A 14,290-nucleotide genomic window follows, 5' to 3' on the forward strand; every position below is an offset into this window, starting at 1 on the left:
ACTAAGCAAGCCAAAGGCGACAGTGGCAAGGAACCAAAACTCCATCGGTGACAGAAATGGAGAAAAAAACCTTGGGAGAAACCAGGCTCAGTCGTGGGGCCAGTTCTCCTCTGACCAGACGAAACCAGCATGGCGTGGTTTAATTCCAGGCTGCAACACAGGTGCAGAGGACTTTTCTGGTTCCCGTGGTCTTGTGCCGATGGTTGTCAAGGTGACAAGGTCTTCGCAAGGGATCTGTCTCTGGGGAGCATCTAGTTGACATGGTCTCCGCTGACATTCAGGGCTGTAGAGGTTGTCTTTAGGTGCTGATCCACCATCTGGACTGGATACGGATTGGATCTGGGTGGCTACAGTGACCTCGGAATAAGAATGAAAGAGACTAATATTAGCATAGATGCCATTCTTCTTATGATGTAGCGAGTACATCAGATGCAGGTCTCGCAAAATCGCTAGCCCGACGTCCCGGGGCTATTGTGTTTTCCAGTTGGGCTACCAAAATGTATCACTGCCCTGCCCGACGGGCTATTTTGAATAGTGATATAAAATCACTTCCTTGATTCGCATTGTTCACTCGCTTGTAGGGGTGAAACGGATCATAGTTTATCATTTACACGTGTTTCTAAGTCTTACCAATTTAAACATTCAAGCGTTTTAAACCATTCATGCGCATGAAGAATTCAGTTCGGTGCTCGTGCGCACACGCTCAAAGCACGAGCAGGCAGAGCACCAACACAGAATTGATTCTTCTTTCGCTTGAACGGACACATACACACAAAATTATCTCAAAATAACTATCTCGGCAAGTATTTTCATGTCTTGAACGTAGGGATATGCCGGTATCAAATTTTCATGTTGCGATTAATTGCTAATGCTTTTATCACGGTGTACGGTATTATCACGATATTAAAATTTAGTTTTAAAAAAGTGCTCTCATAATACAGTATAACAGGTTTAATAACTTTTCTAATAACAAAAATAACTAAACATTTAAATGCAATAAAGCAATACAGAAAAATTTATAAAGTTAAAAGTTTTACACCGATTAAATTGCAAAAGAACTATAAAGACCAATAGGTATCACTTTACAATAAGACCTCATTAGTTAACCTTAGTTAATGCATTAACATTCACAATGAGCAAATAACTACATTTGCTACAGAAGTTATTAACCTTTGTTTAAAAAATACAAGTGTTCGTTCATGTTTGCTCATTAAATAACACAGTTGCAACTTTCGATTTTAACATGTTATTAAATATTGGAATACCTAAGATAAATGAATGTTCAGAAGAATTTTTAATTGGCAGTTTGTTAACTAATGCACGCTTATTTACATCAGAGTGCACACTGTCTTTCACGCAGCATACAGCAGTGTTGTGCATTTTGACCAGTTGATGGGAAAAGTATTCTTAAAATGCATTCAAAATTCTGAATAATTTGTAATATATAATTATTCACGGTATTTAGAAGTGCCCATGATAACAATATCGTACATATCCATTACCGTGATATATCTTTACCGAATACCAGCACAAGTCAACTTGAACGTAAACATTGGAGAAAGATATCGCACGTGCATCATTATATTGGATTATATTGTTTGACATTTTCAGTTTCACAAAGTAATGTGCAGCATTTTGGTCTGAGAAATAACAAAAGGACACTTTTTAAAAATTTGTCTTAAATCTCATTTTGTTAAAAAAGAAATTGTGAGAAAATTGTCGTGAAATCAGTATTGTGAATCATATCACATCGTGAGTTGAGTGAATCGTTACATCCCTATATGCTACTAGTTTTTGCTGTGGTATCAAAGTAGTAAATTGTTCTTTAAATAGTAAGTGTTACTTAAATAATAAAGAACCATATTTTTTTTTGTTCATCATGTGATCCGTTGCACCCCTACTCTCTTGGCTTGTTATTTGAAGAAAAAATACAATACCTTTTATTCGGGCTAGTTAAATTCATTTTTGGGCTACCAAAATCTGAAGAATGCCTGCCCGAAGGGCTACCAGGGATTTTGAAATTTTGCAAGCCCTGGGATGTTATGGGAAGTGTTCCCGGTTCCGGGTTGATCTAATTAATACAGCCTCACAATCATTTAACGGATTTAAATTATAGAAATGTGATAGTGTGTTATGTGTATGCCAGGTTACAGAGATGGGTCTTTAATCTAGATTTAAACTGACAGAGTGTGTCTGCCTCCCGAACAACACTAGGTAGATTGCTCTAGAGTTTGTGAAAATACAATACCTTTTATTCGGGCTAGTTAAATTCATTTTTGGGCTACCAAAATCTGAAGAATGCCTGCCCGAAGGGCTACCAGGGATTTTGAAATTTTGCAAGCCCTGGGATGTTATGGGAAGTGTTCCCGGTTCCGGGTTGATCTAATTAATACAGCCTCACAATCATTTAACGGATTTAAATTATAGAAATGTGATAGTGTGTTATGTGTATGCCAGGTTACAGAGATGGGTCTTTAATCTAGATTTAAACTGACAGAGTGTGTCTGCCTCCCGAACAACACTAGGTAGATTGCTCTAGAGTTTGTGTGCTAAATAGGAAAAGGATCTGCTGCCTGCAGTTGATTTTGATATTCTAGGTATTATCAAATGGCCAGAGTTTTGAGATCGCAGCGGACATGAAGGACTATAATGCAATATGAGCTCGCTCAAGTACTGAGGAGCTAATCCATTCAGGGCTTTATAAGTAATTAGCAAGATTTTAAAATGTATTCGTTGTTCAATAGGGAGCCAGTGCAGAGTTGACAGAACCGGGCTAATATGGTCGTACTTCCTGGTTCTAGTAAGAACTCTAGCTGCTGCATTTTGGACCAGCTGGAGTTTGTTTAATAAGTGCACAGAGCAACCACCCAATAAAATATTATAATAATCTAACCTTGAGGTCATGAACGCATGAATTAACATTTCTGCATTTGACATTGTGAGCATAGGTCATAATTTAGATATATTTGTAAGATGGAAAAATGCAGTTTTACAAATGCTAGAAACTTGGTTTTCAAAGGAAAGATTGCTATCAAATAGCACACCTAGGTTCCTAACTGATGACAAGGAATTGACAGAGCAGCCATCAAGTGTTAGACAGTGTTTTAGGTTATTACATGCGGAGGTTTTTGGTCAAATAATTAACACCTCTGCTTTTTCAGAATTTAGCAGTAGGAAATTCCGTTGCATTCCATTAGTTTTGCAAATTTGTATGTTTCATCGGGCCGTAAAGAAATATAGAGCTGAGTATCATCAGCATAACAGTGAAAGCTAACACCATGTTTCTTGATGATATTTCCCAAGGGCAACATGTAAAATGTGAAAAGCAACGGTCCTAGTACTGAGCCTAGTGGCACTCCATACTGTACTTGTGATCGATATGATATCTCGTCATTTACTGCTACGAATTTATGATGGCCAGATAAGTAAGATTTGAACCATGTCAATGCAATTCCACTAATGCCAACATAATTTTGTAGTCTACTCAAAAGGATGTTGTGGTTGATAGTGTCAAATGCAGCGCTAAGATCCAGTAGCACTAATAGAGAAATACAACCACAATCGGATGATAAGAGCAGGTCATTTGTAACTCTGATGAGAGCAGTCTCAGTACTATGATATGGTCTAAATCCTGACTGGAAATCTTCAGAGATACCATTTCTCTCCAAAAAGGAACATAGCTGAGAGGGTACTGCCTTTTCTAGTATTTTTGACAGAAAAGGGAGATTTGAGATCAGTCTGTAATTAACTAATTCTCTAGGATCAAGTTGTGTTTTTTTAATGAGAGGCTTAAAGGGGTCATATGATGCTGCTAAAAAGAACATTATTTTGTGTATTTGGTGTAATGAAATGTGTTTATGCCTTTTTGAAACGCGTCAATTTTTACAAAGCTCATGGGTCTGAAAACGCGAGGTGTGCTGTGATTGGCCAGCTATCCAGTGCGTTGTGATTGGCCGAATACCTCAAGCGTGAGACGGAAATGTTACGCCCCTCACCATACTGTGATGATGCCCTGTCAGGCCAGAGCGATGATTCAAAAACATTAAAACCCATTACAAACGAGGCATTTGTTGCATCCAGTGGGGACATAATTACTGATTATAATGACTTATACTGTCTTTTTACGCGTTGCGTTGTATTGCATCTTTGGATTTGAGACTTTAGTCTTTGCAAATTTACAAATCTTCTTTATGCACCAAGAGCTTGTAACACTCCAAAGAGAAAGGAAAAAATTAAATTGCATCATATGACCCCTTTAATAACAGCCAATTTGAAGGTTTTAGGGACATATCCTAAGGACATTGAGGAATTAATAATATTCAGAAGAGGATCTATGACTTCAGGAAGCACCTCTTTTCGTAGCTTAGATGGAATAGGGTCTAACGTACATGTTGTAGGTTTTGATGATTTGACAAGTTTATACAATTCTTCCTGTCCTATAGCAGAGAATGAGTGGAATTGTTCCTCAGGGGGTCTATAGTGTGTTATCTGATGTGATACTGTGGCTGACGGCTGCATGGTTATAATTTGATCTCTAATAGTATCGATCTTGGAAGTAAAGAAGTTCATAAAGTCATTACTTTTATGCTGTTGGGAAATCTCTGCATCTGTTGATGCTTTATTTTTCATTAATTTAGCCACTGGGTTGTGTTTGTTCTCTTCTAAGAGAGACAAAAAGTAAGTAGATCTAGTAGTTTTTAGAGCTTTTCTATAAGTAGAATTACTTTTCCACCATGCAATATGAAATACCTCTAGTTTTGTATTCTTCCAGCTGTGCTCTATTTTCCGGGCTGCTCTCTTTAAGGTGCGAGTGTACTCATTATACCATGGTGTCGAACTGTTTTCGTTAATCTTCTTTAAGCGTAATGGAGCAACCGTATCTAAAGTTCTAGAAAAGAGAGATGTAATAGATGTAAAAGTTTCTGTTACATCTATTGTAACTAGGGATGCACCAATATGAAAATTTTGGCCGATACGATAACCGATTATTCTTTATTTTTGAAAGCCGATAACCGATATGTTGCAGAGCTATTGGATATGCTGAGGAATTGAGACAAGTCAGGAAGATTATTTACAAAGCAGTATTTTGTGGTAGAAGTGATGGTTCTACCATATTTGTAACAAGGAGTTGAATGTGCAGCTTTAGCTATATTGAGTATACATGAGACTAGATAATCAATAGATAGATATCATCTCTCTGCTGCAGAATTTCAACGTTATTTTCATAACTGTTATTTTCATAACAGCCACCTGTTGTCTAATGCCATCATTGCTCAAATGTCATGTGATTAGATGACTTGGGCAACATTTAAGGATTGTTTTATGTTACAACATCGATTGAATTGAGTGGTAAGTAGCTCTGACCAAAGTTCAGTTTATATGGTGATATGACTGAAGTGCTGATACAAGAAACACAGGCAGGCACCAATATCAGTTTTTAAGTTTTAATGTAGTTTTTATTTCTATTGTACATTCAATTTGCCTTTTAGCATAGTTTATTTAGTTTTCACACTTTTTTTTTTAAAGGGGTCATATGATGCGATTTAAATTTTTCCTTTCTCTTTGGAGTGTTACAAGCTCTTGGTGCATAAAGAAGATCGGTAAAGTTGCTAAGAGTAAAGTCTCAAATCTAAAGAGATATTCTTTATAAAAGTTAAGAGTCAACCACGCCTACCTAAAACGGCTCATTCTAACACACCCACACGTCTGCGGAAGATTTGCATAACGCCGCCCAAATGTTCACACAAAGAAATAAAGCGTCACTTTTATTCTCGCTGTAGTATTGTTGTTGCCGCTGCCGCCATGTTGTGGAGACACTGTGTGTTTCATTGTGAAAGCGAAACTACTTTGTTTGGCCTTCCAAAAGAGGACGATATCCGCTTCGTCATGCCTAGAGCTGATCCGTGCTGGTCGCTGAGGAAATACATCAACTTCGCGCTGTGGATCGCCGGATCGGCTTTCACCGTGGACGAAGCGGAGTTCAGCCCAGGGTCGTCACATGTGCTTGCCGCAAGCCCGCCGGCCGCTCCTTCATCGAATCCGCTGACCACGCCTTTCTCAAGCCCGCCCGCCGCCGCTCACTCTAGTCCGCCGTGTGTGACGCTTGTGAAAGCGAAACTACTTTGTTTGGCCTTCCAAAAGAGGACGATCACAAATGCAGACATGGTTTTATGTTTGCGCGGCGCGATGCAACACGTAAAAAGACAGTATAAGTCATTATAATCTGTAATTTTGTCCCCACTGGATGCAACAAATGCCTGTCTCGTCACTCCGGGAGACGGCATCACAGTATGGTAAGGGACATAACATTTCTGTCACACGCTTGAGGTATTCGGCCTATCACAGCACACCTAGCTTTTCAGACCAATGAGCTTTGTAAAAATCAATGCGTTTCAGAAAGGTGGGGCATAGAGGAGAAACAATAATGTACAGTATATAACCTTAAACCTTATAATTTTACATTTATCAACATTTCATTACACAAAATAATGTTCTTTTTAGCAACATCATATGACCCCTTTAAGGGCCGCCAAATTTAATGAGCTATCTGTTATCCTTTAAAATTTTTCAGCACTTGGGTTATTTTATTTAATAATTCTGAAGTCATGGAAATATATTTTAATATGTATCATGTTTTCAGTTTCCCAATTTAAATGTTTATTTTTATTTTAGTTAAAGAAAATGTTTCTGGCTAGATTGGCTTAATGAGTGCAGTTCTCTGTTTAAACATACTTTTTCACTTTAAAATATGTCACATAACTGGTAATTCGTAACTAGATGTACATCCAAGATTGGAATCCTCCATTTACCATAGATCCATCATTGTATAATCATAGTTCCACAATGGAACATTCAGCCAACCCCCATCTTTCTGTCTTTGGGACTGTTGTTTTTAGACACTTTCTGAATGCTTCACCCATCCAGTCAATGAGGAGGAAGAGGAATAAAATGACAAAACTTGTGTTTGCCTATGTATTATGTTTGTTGCATATGTTCTTCCCGTCAGTATTGTCCATGTCACATCCTGACACTCGTATGGCCCTAATCCCTGATGCCCACACTCATGAACAAATGTTCTGTTGAGCCGAAATGCCCTGCAGACAGGATCTACCCCCACTGACCCCTGGTGAGGGGCACAGATCTGTATTACAAGAAATGTTTTCACTTACTGAGTTTAGTGTGCTTTCCATCTGCGAGGAACGGTCCAGCTGGAGAGTCTCATTTATGAGAACACACGCTCATCCCACACTAATACTGCTCAGTTTTCCGCTTTCATATGGAATTGGGAAAAATAGTGGATTCTGGATTGATAAAAATGTAATTAGATAAATTAGGCAAGAATGTTTGTCACATGATAAAACTTTCTTTGCCTGCTGTTCAGCAACACAATTTATATGGGCTGAGTACTGCTGTTCCACATACCTCATGTTAGTTACGTAATGCTACTCTCTTTTTTGAACTCACACAAACCTCTCTGTGTATTCAGGAACAGCATGTCCACTTGTGCGACCATCCATTACTGTGGGTTAGCTTAAGCGAACAGCTGTGTGTGTGTGTGTTAGATGACAGTATACTCGTCTAAACTCATTGATGACCGTATACTCGTCTTCACAAATCTCCCTCAGAGCTGTTAACAGCTGTAGCCAGTGCATATCCAAACCCTGCAATCAAAGTCCAGCAAGCTAGAATGACAGCAAAAACCACCCAGTGTTCACATAGATGGATTAAATATTCACTAGCTATACACAGTGGAGGAGTGTCATAAGGTTGAGCTTTCAGCAGACTCAATAAACTGGAGTATGAAAATGGGTCAGGCTCATTTGCGTGGACACTTACACATTTAAAGACATCTGGCAGTGAGCACCGCTCCAGTAAAACATAATGAACTCATGGGATAATTGCATTTAAAGCATACTGTCTAAACTTATTAAACCTGTGTTGTGTTTGAGAGAGGGTTGTGTTTAAGTCTAACTAAAATAAGTATTATTTTACACATTTTACCTTTTTGAAATGCATTGTGTGGATTTTAATAGTCAGTAGTTATAATTTTGGGCTTCTATGCCTTTCATTGGATAGGATAGTATGGATGTGAAAGGAAGCAATGGTCAGAGAGAGGAGAACAACTCTTCCCGTGACGCTGCACGGTTGCGACTCGGACTCATTGGCTGCAAGTGTCTACTTTTATTTTATTTTGTTTGTTTGTTAATTATGTATTCTTACTTTGGATGGTGGCACGTCAGTGAGCCACTCAATGGTGACATTTGCACAGATTATCATTTGGATATTTATTATTTGGAAATTTTTTGGATCTGTTAATCTAAATCTGATGGTGGATTTGCCAAAGGAGCTGAAACAGAATTCAGATTCAGCGGTGACACCGGAGAAGAGGTCGACGTGGGGGAGTTTTACATTGGCTCAGACGGAGGTCCAGTAGGCCCCCTTTTCCTTCCATTATTCTTGGAAACGTGAGATCACTTAGAACTAAGATGGACGAACTTCGTATTAACACCAGGTCGGGCTTTGAGTATCGGGACTCAAGTTTATTGGCTTGATGGCCCCTTGATCGAGACTCAACACATATTTTAAATCGCGGACTTAATTGCGATTCAAAAATCGCACTAAAGATATTGGAATTCGTAATTAATGTTGGTAGGTTATATTGTGCAGCCCTAGACTGAACTGTGTGAGTGTGTGTGTCATTGAAACGCAAATTGAGCTGCAGCCAAGTGACTTTGTGCGACCCACCATGTTCCACACTGCGACCCACAGTTTGAAAACCCCTCTCCTAGAGGATGCAATAACACTGTGTTGATAGCTAATGTCTCACTCAGGTAGGCCTATTGAATTAATCATTTTCTAGTAACTATCATGTATTGTCATGTGTATCATATGTACATCTTTTTCAAAATATCAGCTAATTTGCCTGACACTCAACCTCAAAATATTGAATGTACTGTTAAAGTGTTGTGTAGGGATGCAGCGATTAACCGGTTTCACAATTAACCGCGCTTTAAAATGTCACGGTTAATTAATCGTAAAGGCTCCGCTACACCGAGTGTTTCTGTTGCACAGAACGGAACAGTTGAAACTTGCGCAAAATTAAAACAAAGTTACACTAGCGGTGCACCAGCTTTAAATGCTTTGCTTATCAGAAACACGGAGGCTACTACACACACTAGATTAACTATGACAGAGGAACCAAACAGCCAAGCTTTATTTCACCAGAGAAGTGCCTGAATAGTCGATAGTGTGGGACTATTTTGGGTACACCAAGAATGACCAGGGTGTTATTTAAATATTGCCATAAAACCTGCTGCTAAAGAGCGAATACACGGCTTTAAACTATTTTAATGCAGGACGTGAAGGCAAGACTGATGCGAAGCTACGGCTCGTTAGCTCAGTATTCTGCCCGCTTCAGATCAGACAGATAAAATAGTGTGGTAAGATCACATTTATTTGAGTTAATTAATTATAACATTTAGCTACTTTAATTAATTATTCGATCGAGAGAGAGAGTGTGAGTGTGCATGTTTATGTGGTTTACAAATTTGTATAATAACATGGGTATGACATAGGTATTACAACGAGAAGGTGATTTATGAGGACATTTTCAGTGTCCCACTAATTCAAAAGGCTTATAAATAATTCAGAATGAGTTTTTTTGAAAATCTAAAAATGCAGAAAGTTTCCTGTGAGGGGTTGGTGTAGGGCAATAGAATATACGGTCTGTACAGTATAAAAACCATTACGCCTATGGAGAGTCCCCATAAACCATAAAAACAAACCTGTGTGTGTGTGTGTGTGTGTGTGTGTGAACCTGCGTCAGCACGTCTCTCTACAAACTACATCTACAGCTACATCGTCAGTACCCGCGTCTCTACAAAGAAATTATTTTCTCAAGCCACATGTAAAATCATATGAATTATTATAAAAATTATTCAAATGAATAACAGTTGATTACAATAGTTCAGTTTATTCCCCTCATCATTGATAGTTTCCCCTGTGGGATAAATAAAGTTAATAGTCCTATATTAATAATACTTATTAACATTGTTATATATGATCCCTTTTATAGTATAATGCATAAGTCAAAAACCAACAAGATTTTTTTTTTTCACCATGTTTCCAGTTTTCTGCCTCAGGTCCAACACAAACGTAAATAATGTACAAACTGAAAACACTAAATACTTTTGTCATCTATTTTCATTAGTTATGCATGTTTACAGAGCAGAGGTCACCTTTTTAATTCCAGTTGGAGAGATAGACATGTGTTTGTCTTTATTATTATTATTATTATTATTATTATTTTGTGCTGTTTTATTGGTTACTGTGTTATTTCTGTTTCTAAAGGCAGCAATAAATAACACTTTATTATCTAAAGAGTGTCCATGTGAATTTATGAAATAATAATTTTGTGAAATGGATAAATGCATAATAATCGTCATAATCGTGAAATCGTGATTATTCCTCAGACAATAATCATACCAACAAAATCTATAATCGTTGCATCCCTAGTGTTGTGTTGTGTTGTGTTATTGCTGTGCAAGATAAATAATTTTTTGTCAGTAATGTGTGATTAGTCATGCCAAAACTAGGGCTGTGCAAAAAATCGCATGCGAACACCATTTACTACACAGCCGTAGTTTACTAACAAGCTACACAAAATTTAGTTCAAAATAGCAGGCAATTAATTCCTGATGATTTTATGTAGCTTGTCAGTGAACTACGGCTCTGTGTAGTAAATGCCACTCCATCTGAAAGCATGTGCTGAAGATTTACTACTAATCACAGGAGCGGCTTTACTGATGAGATGCTCATTAGATTTTTGCACAGCCCTAGCCGAAACTAAGAAATAATAACAACATTTACTCAGAATTAGGAGTTTTGTTTTCTGTTATGAGTTGAATTACTGTAGTGATGTAAGGTTAGTAATTATAAATAATTATTGTTACCACATTATCGTCACAGCCATATCATCATGCAGCCCAAGACTGGTAGCCCACTGAAGCTAAGCAGGGTTGAGCCTGGTCAGTACCTGGATGGGAGACCTCCTTGGAAAACTAGGTTGCTACTGGAAGAGGTGTTAGTGAGGCCAGCAAAGGGTGCTCACCCTGCAGTCTGTGTGGGTCCTAATGCCCCAGTGTAGTGATGGGGACACTATACTGTCAAAAAGCACCATCCTTCGGATGAGACGTTAAACCGAGGTCCTGACTCTGTGGTCATTAAAAATCCCATGGCTCTTCTCGTAAAGAGTAGGGGGTATCCCCGGTGTCCTGGCCAAATTCCCTCCACTGGCCCTTGTCAATCATGGTCTCCTAATAATCCCCATCCACTGAATTGGCTCTATCACTCTCTCTCCTCTCCACCTGTAGCTGATGTGCACTGGCACCGCTGTACTGTGGCTGCTGTCGCATCATCCAGGTGGATGCTGCACACTGGTGGTGGTTGAGGAGAGACCCCCTCATATGATTGTAAAGCACTTTGGGTGTACAGCAATACACAATAAGCGCTATATAAATACCTCATTCATTCATTCACATATAGGAATGTAATGGTTAAAGCCCTTAGGCCTAAGGTAGGAAGATATGATTTCTTGACTGTTCAACCATAACGTTTGAAATGGAGGGGAGGGGGGTAGTACACAGTTTTCTGAGAATTACCCATTGATACTTGCAACCTCGGGTTAGTCAGTTTTGCTCACTACATGAATTTGTCTCTTTCTCCGTCCATAACTGCCTTGAAGGTTGTAAAATGAAATCATCTCCCCACTTACCATTTCTCAGACACAATAGCAACTCCCCGCCTGAATGTTTTCTAGTCAGTGTATCGATGTTTTCTTCTGAAGTACTGCACAAACGTAAATAATGTACAAACTGAAAACACTAAATACTTTTGTCATCTATTTTCATTAGTTATGCATGTTTACAGAGCAGAGGTCACCTTTTTAATTCCAGTTGGAGAGATAGACATGTGTTTGTCTTTATTATTATTATTATTATTATTATTATTTTGTGCTGTTTTATTGGTTACTGTGTTATTTCTGTTTCTAAAGGCAGCAATAAATAACACTTTATTATCTAAAGAGTGTCCATGTGAATTTATGAAATAATAATTTTGTGAAATGGATAAATGCATAATAATCGTCATAATCGTGAAATCGTGATTATTCCTCAGACAATAATCATACCAACAAAATCTATAATCGTTGCATCCCTAGTGTTGTGTTGTGTTGTGTTATTGCTGTGCAAGATAAATAATTTTTTGTCAGTAATGTGTGATTAGTCATGCCAAAACTAGGGCTGTGCAAAAAATCGCATGCGAACACCATTTACTACACAGCCGTAGTTTACTAACAAGCTACACAAAATTTAGTTCAAAATAGCAGGCAATTAATTCCTGATGATTTTATGTAGCTTGTCAGTGAACTACGGCTCTGTGTAGTAAATGCCACTCCATCTGAAAGCATGTGCTGAAGATTTACTACTAATCACAGGAGCGGCTTTACTGATGAGATGCTCATTAGATTTTTGCACAGCCCTAGCCGAAACTAAGAAATAATAACAACATTTACTCAGAATTAGGAGTTTTGTTTTCTGTTATGAGTTGAATTACTGTAGTGATGTAAGGTTAGTAATTATAAATAATTATTGTTACCACATTATCGTCACAGCCATATCATCATGCAGCCCAAGACTGGTAGCCCACTGAAGCTAAGCAGGGTTGAGCCTGGTCAGTACCTGGATGGGAGACCTCCTTGGAAAACTAGGTTGCTACTGGAAGAGGTGTTAGTGAGGCCAGCAAAGGGTGCTCACCCTGCAGTCTGTGTGGGTCCTAATGCCCCAGTGTAGTGATGGGGACACTATACTGTCAAAAAGCACCATCCTTCGGATGAGACGTTAAACCGAGGTCCTGACTCTGTGGTCATTAAAAATCCCATGGCTCTTCTCGTAAAGAGTAGGGGGTATCCCCGGTGTCCTGGCCAAATTCCCTCCACTGGCCCTTGTCAATCATGGTCTCCTAATAATCCCCATCCACTGAATTGGCTCTATCACTCTCTCTCCTCTCCACCTGTAGCTGATGTGCACTGGCACCGCTGTACTGTGGCTGCTGTCGCATCATCCAGGTGGATGCTGCACACTGGTGGTGGTTGAGGAGAGACCCCCTCATATGATTGTAAAGCACTTTGGGTGTACAGCAATACACAATAAGCGCTATATAAATACCTCATTCATTCATTCACATATAGGAATGTAATGGTTAAAGCCCTTAGGCCTAAGGTAGGAAGATATGATTTCTTGACTGTTCAACCATAACGTTTGAAATGGAGGGGAGGGGGGTAGTACACAGTTTTCTGAGAATTACCCATTGATACTTGCAACCTCGGGTTAGTCAGTTTTGCTCACTACATGAATTTGTCTCTTTCTCCGTCCATAACTGCCTTGAAGGTTGTAAAATGAAATCATCTCCCCACTTACCATTTCTCAGACACAATAGCAACTCCCCGCCTGAATGTTTTCTAGTCAGTGTATCGATGTTTTCTTCTGAAGTACTGGTTTGGCGGGATGTTTCACGATGAGGCTCATTTAACTTAAGCTGTGCTTCTGAAGAACTGATGTTTAAACACGCCAATAAATCTGACGCTTACGTCCTAAAAAGCATGGAGTCTTTCTTATTTAGATGTATGATGTTGATTAAGTATAAATTAGGCCCAGCAAACCACAGACAGACATTGAACTGTGTTGTTATTGCTTTCCTCTTTTACTGGCATAATAAGCATCATCAAGTGTAGCGTTTCAAATAAACACAAATACTCATTTACAAACAAACATTGATGGATACCTAAAAACAAGGACATACTAGAGTTAGTTATTTTGAAGGAATTAGTTGATGTGACATTGATGTAATTGACGGTGTCCCTCAATCTGGTTGAATATATAGTGCACAAAATAGAACTTTCATTCTGGTCCTCCATGATTCCCGAACTGAAAAAATGACAAAGGAGTCTGCTTTGAATAGACACTGGGCCTGCTATAAATGACAGACACATGGTTGAACATGCACAGTTGCCTTAATTCTGCACCAGAGCAAAAGTGCATAGCAAATGCCCTGCTTCATATGTGTCTGTGTGAGTGTGCATGTGGATTGGATTTTGTGGTGGATTGCTCAGATAACTTGCATTCCTCCGCTGTGGTTCCTTGTATTGCTGTGGACAGAGTCTTTTGTAAGTGAAAACAAAACTTGATTTTGCCACACAAAAATATACACACTGACACAGCAGCTGAAATTTGCT

The 14,290-nt window shown here is 38.8% G+C and overlaps 1 protein-coding gene across 1 annotated transcript in view; it reads left to right on the forward strand.

The window, feature by feature from the left end:
• LOC107550106 (rho guanine nucleotide exchange factor 26) overlaps nucleotides 1-14,290 on the forward strand; it is a 76,350-nt gene that overhangs the window by 25,663 nt on the left and 36,397 nt on the right. The gene's annotated exons all lie outside the window — the stretch shown is intronic.

Source organism: Sinocyclocheilus grahami, unplaced genomic scaffold (assembly GCF_001515645.1).
Source record: "Sinocyclocheilus grahami isolate Dianchi unplaced genomic scaffold, SAMN03320097.WGS_v1.1 scaffold388.1, whole genome shotgun sequence".
In the NCBI taxonomy this organism is placed as follows: Eukaryota; Metazoa; Chordata; class Actinopteri; order Cypriniformes; family Cyprinidae; genus Sinocyclocheilus; species Sinocyclocheilus grahami.